Source organism: Lactuca sativa, chromosome 4, assembly GCF_002870075.4.
Source record: "Lactuca sativa cultivar Salinas chromosome 4, Lsat_Salinas_v11, whole genome shotgun sequence".
Taxonomy (NCBI): domain Eukaryota; kingdom Viridiplantae; phylum Streptophyta; class Magnoliopsida; order Asterales; family Asteraceae; genus Lactuca; species Lactuca sativa.
The window spans coordinates 280,672,223-280,683,363 of record NC_056626.2 but is presented as its reverse complement, the minus strand read 5'-3'; the positions used below and the strand labels follow the sequence as shown (position 1 = coordinate 280,683,363).

The 11,141-nt window shown below is 45.5% G+C and overlaps 1 non-coding gene across 1 annotated transcript; it reads left to right on the top strand.

Moving 5' to 3' along the window:
- Nucleotides 1–10,299: 10,299 nt before the first annotated feature.
- LOC111893786 (small nucleolar RNA R71) lies at nucleotides 10,300–10,406 on the top strand. Its single transcript, XR_002850952.1, has one exon. It is a non-coding gene; the product is annotated as a small nucleolar RNA R71 (small nucleolar RNA).
- Nucleotides 10,407–11,141: the final 735 nt, after the last annotated feature.

Here is an 11,141-nt window from a genome sequence, read left to right as displayed (position 1 = left end):
CTTATGAGAGATATGTTAGAAAGTGGATTATGCATAATAGAGTACTTGGAACTTGGGATCCGTAGAGGAGGACTTGGGGTGTATACTGAAACGGTGCGGACAGTAGTATTGGGCCCGTACTACTGGAAGCACCGGGGCGGTGAACAGTCCAAGTAAGAATCTTCGGGATGCCAAGGATCAAGGAGGGATGAGTTATCGAGTGTGAGTATGCTCGAGAGAGTTTCTAATATATCGTATGTTGTTTTTCAAAGGTAGATCATGGTGAGGACACGTCTTATGCCAAAGAGCAGTGGGGCTAGTGATGAGGAGATCCGCCGGATCATCCATGAGGAGGTGGCTGCGGCCATCAGGGCAGAGATACCAGAGATGTTTGGGTCTATTAATACAACGTTGATTGAGACTTTCGATGAGCGTTATGCTGCTCTTTCTAAGGCTGTTGTTGCAGCGGCCAACGCAGCTATTGTTGCTGCGAGGCCGCAAGGTGGTGATGCGTTGCTGTTCCGAGAGTTCAGCAACACAAAACCGCCGGAGTTTGATGGGACACAGGACCCGGTGGCGGCTATGAGATGGATTTCAGACATAGGGGAGTGTTTCTTTACTTACTCATCTCTTGAGTATTTGAGAGTACGGTTCGCGCTGAACTAGCTTCGCTTGGGAGCGAAGGACTGGTGGAAGTTTGTGACGGCACGCTATACGCCTGTTGAGCTTGCGGCAGTGAACCTCTCCATGTTCCGAGATGAGTACGTTCCCCAGGTGGAGAGGGAGCGTTTGGCCCAGGAGTTTCTGACCCTCAAGTAGGGTACCAAGTCTGTTACGGTGATTACCAGGATGTTTCATGAGAGGGCGATGTTCTGCCCTGAGCACGTGTCTACTGAGCAGGCATGTATGAGCCGATATTTGAGTATCTTGAGGAGAGACATTCGGGAGTTCGTGGTGAACTCCTCGTACCGGACATTTACCGAGCTTCAGGCAAATTCCCGGAAGAGGGAGATCGAGCTAGAGACTCAGGCTAGGGAGGAGGCGGAGTCTCAGGGGAGGGATTGGCGACCGACACAGTCCCAGCCGGCAGCCAAGCGGGCTAAGCGCGCTGATCCCAAATCAGGGAGCCAGAAGGGCCGCACTTGTGGAAAGTGCGGCAAGGGTCATGATGGAGTTTGTAGAGCTGGATCTTGCTACAAGTGTGGCAAGGAGGGGCATATGGCCAAGGACTGCCCCAAGGGGTTTGCAGTGTGTTTTCACTGCAACCAAACTGGACACCGGAAGGCAGAGTGTCCGCAGTTATGGGGATCAGCTCAGGGAGCACCTCAGGGATCTGCCCCTGCCGCCATTAGAGCTACCGAGAGTCGGCCAGTGAAGGCCGAGGCGCCGAGGGCACGAGGGAGAGCCTTTCAGTTGACCGCGGAGGAGGTCCGTGCAGCGCCCGATGTCGTGGCTGGTATGTATTCTTTCATGTATTTATTTTGATGTTGAGTTATTATGCTTATATTATGTTATGCGTAGGTACTTTTCTTGTGAATTATGTACCTGCCTTGGTGTTATTTGACTCGGGTGCGAGTCGGTCTTTTGTATCTTTGGCTTTTAGTCAGCATATTAGTATTAGTCGTGAGGCGTTGAGTCGGCCTATGAGAGTTTCCATAGCTGATGAGAGGGTGATATATGCCATGGAGGTGATCCTTGGGTGCGTATTCGATATTTTCGGTGTTGAGTTCCCGATTGATTTGGTTCCTATTGCGATGGGTGATGTATGTGTCATTATGGGCATGGACTGGTTGAGCAAATTCGATGCGGTTAATGACTGCGAGCGGCAGCTGGTGACAATACGAGACCCTAGTGGGGGAGTTCTTACAGTGTACGGCGAGGGTACACGTTCTGGGTCAGCGTTTTGTTCGGCCGCTAGGGTGAGGCAGTGTCTACAGTAGGGTTGTAAGGGCTTTGTGGCGTATGTGATGGATACACGGGTTGATTCAGAGAGGCCGAGGTCAGTTGAGGAGGTTCCGATAGTGCGTGAGTTCCCGGATGTATTTCCAGAGGAGTTGTCGGGTATGCCTCCCGTGAGGCAAGTGGAGTTCAGTATCGATTTGGTTCCGGGGGCCGCGCCTATTGCCAAGGTGTCTTATCGCCTTGCGCCTCCAAAGATACAAGAGTTATCCTCGCAGCTTCAGGAGCTGCTGGGAAAGGGATTTATTCGGCCGAGCAGCTCGCCGTGGGGAGCGCCTATCTTTTTTGTCAAGAAGAAGGATGGTTCACACCGGATGTGCATTGATTACCGGGAGTTGAACAAGCTGACGGTCAAGAACCGTTACCCGTTGCCGAGGATCGACGATTTGTTCGATTAGTTACAGGGAGCATCTTGGTTCTCCAAGATCGATTTGAGGTCTGGATATCATCAGGTGAGGGTGCAAGATGAGGACATCCAGAAGACAGCGTTCAGGACGCGTTATGGGCATTACGAGTTTGTGGTGATGCCTTTCGGGCTCACCAATGCCCCGACAGTGTTTATGGATCTCATGAACCGAGTGTGCAGGCCGATGTTGGATCGGTCGGTGATTGTATTCATCGACGACATTTTGGTATATTCGAGATCTAAAGAGCAGCATGAGGAGCATTTGAGGGAGATCCTCGGAGTTCTGAGATCGGAGAGGCTTTATGCCAAATTCTCCAAGTGTGATTTTTGGTTGCGAGAGGTCCAGTTCCTAGGGCATCTCGTTAACCAGAAAGGGATATTGGTTGACCCGGCCAAAGTGGAGGCAGTAATGAGTTGGGAGGTGCCGAGGTCACCCTCCGAGATCAGGAGTTTCTTAGGGTTGGCAGGCTATTACCGGAGATTTATCAGGGATTTCTCTAAGATTGCAGTGCCACTCACCAGGTTGACCTGGAAGGGTGTCGCTTTTTCATGGGGCCCCGAGCAACAGGCCTCCTTTGAGACGCTTCGCCAAAGGTTATGTGAAGCCCCGGTGTTAGCCCTCCCGGAGGGGATATAGGACTTTGTGGTATACTGTGATGCGTCGATCATGGGGTTGGGAGCAGTGCTGATGCGAAGAGGGCATGTGATAGCATACGCATCGAGGCAGCTGAAGCCTCATGAGACGAGGTATCCCAACCATGATCTACAGTTGGGGGCAGTGGTGTTCGCCCTCAAAATTTGGCGTCACTATCTATATGGGATTCGGTGTACGAAGTACACGGACCATAAGAGCCTGAAGTATTTTATTGATCAGCCTAACCTAAATATGCGGCAGAGGAGGTGGTTGGATGTGGTCAAGGATTATGATTGTGAGATCCTATATCATCCGGGCAAGGCTAATGTTGTGGATGACGCCCTGAGTCGCAGGGCGGAGAGCGCCCCATTGCGAGATGTATGTTTGCGATTGACTATGATGGCTCTGGTGTTGGACACCATTCGTGGAGCACAGGCTGAGGCCATGAGATCGGAGAACCAGAAGGGAGAGCGAGTTTTTGGATTGGTATCAGAGTTCGTTACCGATGGTCGGGGGCTTATGACATTTCAGGGGCGTATATGGGTACCGTTTGTGGGAGGGACGCATACCATTTTGATGGAAGAGGCTCATCGGTCAAAATTCTCGATCCATCCTGGGGCCACTAAGAAGTATTTGGACCTAAGGAGAGAGTATTAGTGGCCCTGTATGAAGAGGTGTGTTGCGTAATTTGTTAAGAGATGCTTAACCTGCCGTAGGGTTAAGGCCGAGCACCAGAGACCGCATGGTAAGTTGCAGCCATTGGAGGTTCCCGAATGGAAGTGGGAACAGATTACCATGGATTTTATCACCAAATTGCCAAGGACTGCTAGGGGAGTCGATGCAATTTTGTTGATTGTGCACAGGTTGACAAAGAGCGCCCACTTCCTTGCTATCAATGAGAGCTCTTCCGCAGAGAAATTAGCAGAGATGTACGTGAGGGAAGTGGTATCACGACATGGAGTGCCGATCTCGATTGTTTCAGACCGAGATGTGCGTTTCACTTCCAGATTCTGGAAGAAGTTTCACGAGGAGTTGGGTACTAGGCTGCATTTTAGTACCGCATATCACCCCCAGACAGACGGGCAGAGTGAGCGGACGATTCAGACGCTCGAGGACATGCTTCGGGCATGTGTGTTGGACTTTGGGGGGAGTTGGGACACGTATTTTCCCTTGGCAGAGTTTTCCTACAACAACAGCCATCATTCGAGCATTGGTATGCCACCCTTTGAGCTGTTGTATGGGAGGAGGTGTCAGACCCCCATTTGCTGGGGAGAGGTCAGGCAGCGTGTTATGGGTAGCACAGAGATTGTGCTTCAGATGACAGAGCAGATACAGCGGGTCAGGCAGAGATTCTTGACTGCTCAGAGCCGCCAAAAGAGTTATGCGGATAGACGTCGATCCGAGCTCAAGTTCCAGGTCGGTGATTATGTTCTCCTGAAGGTATCTCCTTGGAAAGGAGTGATCCGATTTAGGAAGAGGGGCAAGCTAGGGCCCCGGTATATTGGGCCGTTCAGAGTGATCGCGAGGGTGGGCAGGGTAGTGTATCGCTTGGAGCTACCTGCGGAATTGGAGTGGATTCATAATAATTTCCACGTATCTCAGTTGAGGAAGTGTATAGCCGACGAGTCGGCGGTAGTGTCCTTAGAGGACATTCAGGTGGATGCGAGCCTGAACTACGCGGAGAAACCAGTTGTGATTGTGGATCGGAAGATCAAGGTTCTGAGGAGCAAGGAGGTGTCTCTGGTACAGGTTCAGTGGCAACATCGGAAGGGGTCCGAGTTGACCTGGGAGCCAGAGTGTGAGATGCGGGAGCAGCATCCGGAGCTATTTCAAGAATGAGACTTCGAGGGCGAAGTCAGATTCAAGTGGGGGAGAATTGTAACATCCGGAATTTCAGGTATTATAATTGTTCTTTTTATTTTGAGTTTTGTGGAAGAACTCGGCGAGTTGGTGCATAGACTCGCCGAGTAAGGACGTGATTTCTCACCCGGATTAATGACCAGACTTGGCGAGTCGTAATGGTGGACTCGGCGAGTCTGTGCTATTTAATGAAACCCTTATCCCTCGGGTTTGGGACCTATTTAAGGGGACTTACAGCCATCATTTGTGCTCACCAGTCCCCAGAGAAAAACCCTAGTGAGCTTGAGCGTCTGGAGTGAGAGAAGGAGCCATTGTTGACCTTGGAGGTGTTATCTAGCAAGGGAAAGGAAGCTATAGCCAAAGGGAAGCAAGAGGATCAACTTCCTAAAGATTTAAGGTTCAGAACATCACGTTTGAGGTACTAATTTTCGAACCATTTTTGTTAAGGTGATGTTCATGTTGATTTAGGGTATATTGAGCCCTTTTGTGGCTAGATCTAGTGCTTCCTTGGTCCCTTAAGCGAATTAGGTCCTGGATCTGGACCCTTGGAGGTCCAGAGTGTCCCCTTGTCCAAGCTTTTTATGAATCCATGGAGGTTTTGAGTTGGAATCCTTGTGCTTGAAGTTAAAACACCATTTATGAGTCATTAGGTGTGTTATGAACACCAAGACTTGAACTTTACGTGATGAATAAGCTTGGAAGGACTGGATCTATGAGTTCGTGATGTGGATCTGACCTCAGAAGGTCGTTTGGGGTTGTGCATGGAATGCACTCGCCGAGTCCATTCCCAGACTCGGCGAGTTGGTGCGGGTTGTTCAGTGATTTCGAACCAGGGGTTGAGTAACCGAGCCGGGTGAGTGACTCGATGAGTCAAAAGGGACTCAGGGGAATCGGGTCCCCATAGAGACTCGGCGAGTCCACACCAGACTCGGCGAGTTAAGTTGACCGTTGACCTTTGACCCGAGTTGACCGGTGTTGACTTAATAGGGTTAGTCAACCTTAGTTGGGAAAGTGTTAATTAGAGATGTATTGTGTTATAGGAGTACTATAGCTCGGGAGATCGAGCACTAGTGATTTCAGGGATTTTCGGGTTATCGAGATACGTGAGGTGATTCTTCTCACTATACTTTACCTTGAGTAGGTAATCAGAGTTATGTGACAGAGTATTTGTATGTTGTATGTATGTTATGTGTTGTACTGCATTATTTCTATGGGATTTATGCTGTGCATGTTTATAGAGTTGGAACCGGAAGGTTCACAGAGTTAGAACCAGATGGTTCTCAGAGTAGGGTCCACGGACCCACAGAGTTATAGCCTCGTGTGGCTAATATGTGCTATGTGTGGTATTTTGGGGAACTCACTAAGCTTTGTGCTTACAGTGTTTGGTGTTATTTGTTCCAGGTACTAGTGAGGATCGCGGGAAGGCGCCGGCCAGATAAGTAGACACACGGGATTTTTATGTTATGAGATCTTGTGATATTTTATATGCTACTAATTCGAGTTTCAAACAATGATGTTTTTATGAATATTGAATGAATTGTGTTTTGTATAAAATGCGAAAAATTGTTTTGAAATTTACGGTGTTACATGGAAAGCATGACATTCCCTTAGCAGCGTCTCTAAAGCTAGTAGGCCAATAGAACCCCACATCAAATACTTTTATTAACAGTGTATTCCACCCCATGATGTCCTCCTGCAGGTCCATTGTGAGAATGCTCTAAGATGTCCCGACTTTCCTTGCCAAACACGCATCTTCTGATGATTCCATCTGCACAACTCCTAAAAAGATATGGCTCGTCCCAGAAATAATATTTAATTTCTAAGAAGAGCTTCTTCTTTTATTGATAAGTAAGGCCTTTTCGAAGGTAGTCGCCAGCCAAGTAATTTTCAATGTCTGCATACCATGGCTATTCATCCACGACCAACATCAAGTATTCTTCCGGGAAGCTATCTTCAATACCTATATTATCTATCTCTTCCCTTTCTGGATTTTCTAACCTAGAAAGATGGTCAACAGCTACATTCTCCATTCCCTTTTTCTCCTTGATCTCGATGTCAAATTCTTGTAGTAAGATTACCTATCGGATCAATCTTAGATTTGCATCCTGCTTGGCAAACAAGTACTTAATAGCAGAGTGGTCAGTGAAACCAATAGTTTTAGATAAAATAAGATAAGGGAGAAGTTTTTCAAAAGCATACACCACAGTTCAAAAGCATACAACACAGCTAATAATTCCTTTTCGGTAGTGGTGTAATTTTCTTGGACGGGATTTAATGTCCTGCTGGCATAATAGATGGGTCGAAAGTGCTTATCAACCCTTTGGCCAAGCACGGCTCTTAAAGCAAAGTCGCTCGGATCACACATTATTTCAAAGGGCAGGTTCCAATTCAGGGCGACAATGATCGGGGCATTAGTTAACTTTTCTTTTAAAACTTCAAATGTAGTTAAACACTCTTTAGAAATATTAAAAGGTGCATCTTTTAAAAGTAATTGAGTTAGAGGTTTAGTAATTTTTGAAAAATCCTTTATGAAACGGCAATAAAAACCCGTGTGTCCTAAGAAACTCCTAATGCCCTTCACATTAGTTAGTGGGAGTAATTTAGCAATTGTATCGATTTTTGCCAAATCCACATCAAGTCTCGCCTTGGATACTTTATGACCTAAGACTATGCCCTCTTTAACCATAAAGTGACATTTTTCCCAACTTAAGACTAGATCGGTCTTTTCACACCTAATAAGCATCAAGTCAAGGTTAGCGAGACAATCATGAAATGAAGAGCCAAAGATAGAAAAGTCATCCATAAATACTTCCATAAACTTCTCTATCATGTCATGGCATATTGCCGTCATGCATCTTTGAAAGGTCGCGGGTGCATTGCATAACCCAAAAGGCATGCGGCGATAGGCAAATTTCCCCCTTAGGCAAGTGAAAGTAGTCTTTTCTTGGTCAATTGGATCTATGGGAATTTTAAAATAACCCGAGAATCCATCTAAGAAACAATAGTAACTATGGCCAGATAATCGTTCAAGCATTTGATCAATAAAAGGAAAGGGAAAATGGTCTTTACGAGTGGCATCGTTTAACTTTTGGTAATCGATGCACACTCGCCAATCGGTTACCGTTCGGGATGGTATGAGCTCATTCTTCTCGTTTTTGACAATGTTCATCCCTCCTTTCTTAGGCACCACTTGAACGGGACTAACACATGGACTATCGGAAATAGAATATATGATCCCTGCATCCAAAAGTTTGACCACCACCTTCTTTACCACTTCTTACATGTTCGGGTTCAATCGCCTTTGATGTTGCACTACCGGCTTTGCTCCTTCTTCTAGGTGGATCTTGTGGGAACAATAAGAAGGGCTAATCCCTTTAATGTCAGCAATGTTCCATGCAATAGCATTCGTTCTCTTTTTTAGAACTCGAACTAACTCTTCTTTTTCATATTTAGTAAGGTCATAAACTATATTTATAGATTTTTGTTCACCTTCTTCAAGAAATTCATACTCCAGATGATTAGGTAGAATTTTCATCTCTGATTTCGTGTTTTCCATGCAAAACACGTCGAGTCTCATGAGGGGACTCGTCGAGTCCATGGAAAAATTTGTGTTTGGTCACTTTTTTTCAGACGGACTTGTCGAGTCAGAGGATGCTACTCGGCAAGTCAGGCTTCTACCACTTCTGTTTAATTCATTATATTCAGCTTCTTCAAGCAGTCTCTCTATCTCCACCAGATCTCTTTCAGCATCAAATTCATCTTCAAAAGTAATGGAAGACATGCTTGGTTTGTCTTCCTCCCACTCTTCCATTAACTATTCCAACATATCAACCGAGAACGTCGTGTCATCACTACACCTTGCATGCTTCATGTCTTGATCTATTCGAAATGTAACTGATTCTTCCCCTATTGGAAGGGTAAGTTTTGAATCTCTCATATCTACTATAGCACTTGCAATGTTAAGGAAGGGTCTTCCAAGTATAATCGGGACTTGAGGGTCCACTTCCATGTATAACACTATGAAGTCTGCGGGAAACAAGAATTTGATAACTATTACTAATAGGTCCTCACATATCCCCCTCAGAAATGTCACCGTTTTATTAGCCAAGTGAATTGCCATTCGAATTGGCCTTGGTTCCGAAGTTCTAATTTCTTGAAGAATGAGTATGGAATGAGGTTAACACTTGCCCCTGAATCAGCGAATGCATGGATAGTTGATAAATTCCCGAATTAGCAAGGCTAGGTCAAACTACCCGGATCACCTTTCTTCTTAGGTAATTTGTTCAACATGGCGGCTGAACAATTTTCATTTAGAACCACCTTCTGCACATCTTCCATCTTCTTCCTATTTGTAAGAAGCTCCTTTAAGAACTTAGCATACTTAGGCATTTGTGCAATCGCCTCAATGAAATACATATTGATTTGAAGGGCTTTGATGTGTTCTAGAAATTTTTTATAATAAATATCATGTTTATCCAGTTTAGCTCATCCTGGAAACGGAAATGGAGGCTGATTTGGTTTAACAGGAGGCTTATTATTCTGTTCAGGTGGGAGACTCGTCGAGTCCATTTCTTCGACTCGGCGAGTCTCATCGGGTTTCTACGATTTTTGGTTTTCAGGCTCTTCCTCTTGCACCCTTTTCGGATCTTCCTTCTGAATAAGGGTCAGAGAAGTAATAATCTTCCCGATCCTAGTTCTTACTATGTTTATATGTGTGCCCTTCAGATTGTTTTTGGTATTACTAGGAAGCATACCCGGTTGTCTCTCATTTATTTGTAGTGCAAGTCGGCCTAGCTGTTTTTCAGTGTTGAGGATGGAAGCTTGCTTATTTTTCATCAAAGATTGTTGGTCTTTTATCATGAGTTGTTCTCTCATTGCAACATCTGTTTCGTTGTGTCGCTTCTTGGACGCAACTGCAAGTCTTGTGAGCATATCTTCAAAGTCTAGCTTCTTCTCTTGCATGGGTTCCTCTTTTTGAAAGAAACCTCTTATCTTCATTTTATATTTCTCCTCCTTAGCCTTTTTTTACTCATCATAAGGTAGCCATTCTTTCTTTGGTTTTCGCCAATCTACATTGTATTTATCACCACTCGAGTAACATACTTGAGCTTTCTGGATCCCATTCTCGTCAAGATCCCAATCCTTTGTAAGGTGAGGCCCGTTACAATTTTCACACCCCACTCTAATGACATGGATGGATTGGTCCATCTTATTCATCCTTCGCACCATATTCTCCAATTTGGCCATCGCAACTGCCAAGCTATCATTCACAGAGTTCACCACCCTTCGAGTCGAGTCATGTCTTGGATTATGATATTCTCTAGAGTGCTTAGAGAATTTTTCAATGAGTCTTTTAACTTCAGCCGGATTTTTCTTTGTTAATGGGACTTAAGAGTCTAGTACTTGTCTAGTGGTGACATTTACTCCATCATAGAAGGTTGACACTTCTTGTTGCATGTTGAGGTCATTTTGTGGGCAATTCCTTAGTAAACCTTTGTAGCACTGCCATGCTTCGAATAAAGACTCTCCCACTTGTTGCTCAAAATTGGCAATGGCCTTATTGAGTTTAGAAATTTTAGATGGCGGGAAAAATTGTTCCAGAAACTCCTAACGCATCTTAGCCCATGTAGTAATCTCTCCCGGTGGTAGTGCTTTTCGCCAATCCTTTATAGCCCCTTTAAAACTGACAGGGAGCATCCTCAATAACACCATCTCACTAGGTACATTTGGAATGTTGAAGTAGTCGGTGATGTTGTTAACTTCATCAAGATGCTTGTATGCATCTTCATAATCCTTTCCGGTGAAAGGAATCTCCTTCAATGCCATAAGGATGTGCCCCTTAAGTTTAAACGTGGCAGTGGAAGGTATGGAGGGTTGCACAAGCCCCAGACCGGTGTCGTCTCGAATCCTATTTTTGTATGCCTCCATCGAGAGGCCGGCAATGTCGGCCATGGTGTTGTCGGGTTCTTTTTTGTGATCACTCTCTTCAAAATCGGTAAAACTTTCCTCCTAATCGGTCTCATACTCGTTGTCTTCTTTCGTGTTGTTGGATTCCCCCATTTTCATTCCCTTCTTCTTGCCAAAAACCGATCTAAGACTCTTAAAAGGCGACTTCTTTGGAGTATCTTCTTCGGTCTTGTCCTTGTTCTTGCGAAACGATGATTTTGGGTTTTCAAGTGGTGGAATCAATGATGAATTTTATTCACGGGTCATAAACAATCTGCAAGAGACAGAAAAACAGACGTAAAAAGAATAAAATAAACTGGAAAATTGCCTTGAACTCGTCGAGTCGGTGTGAATGAA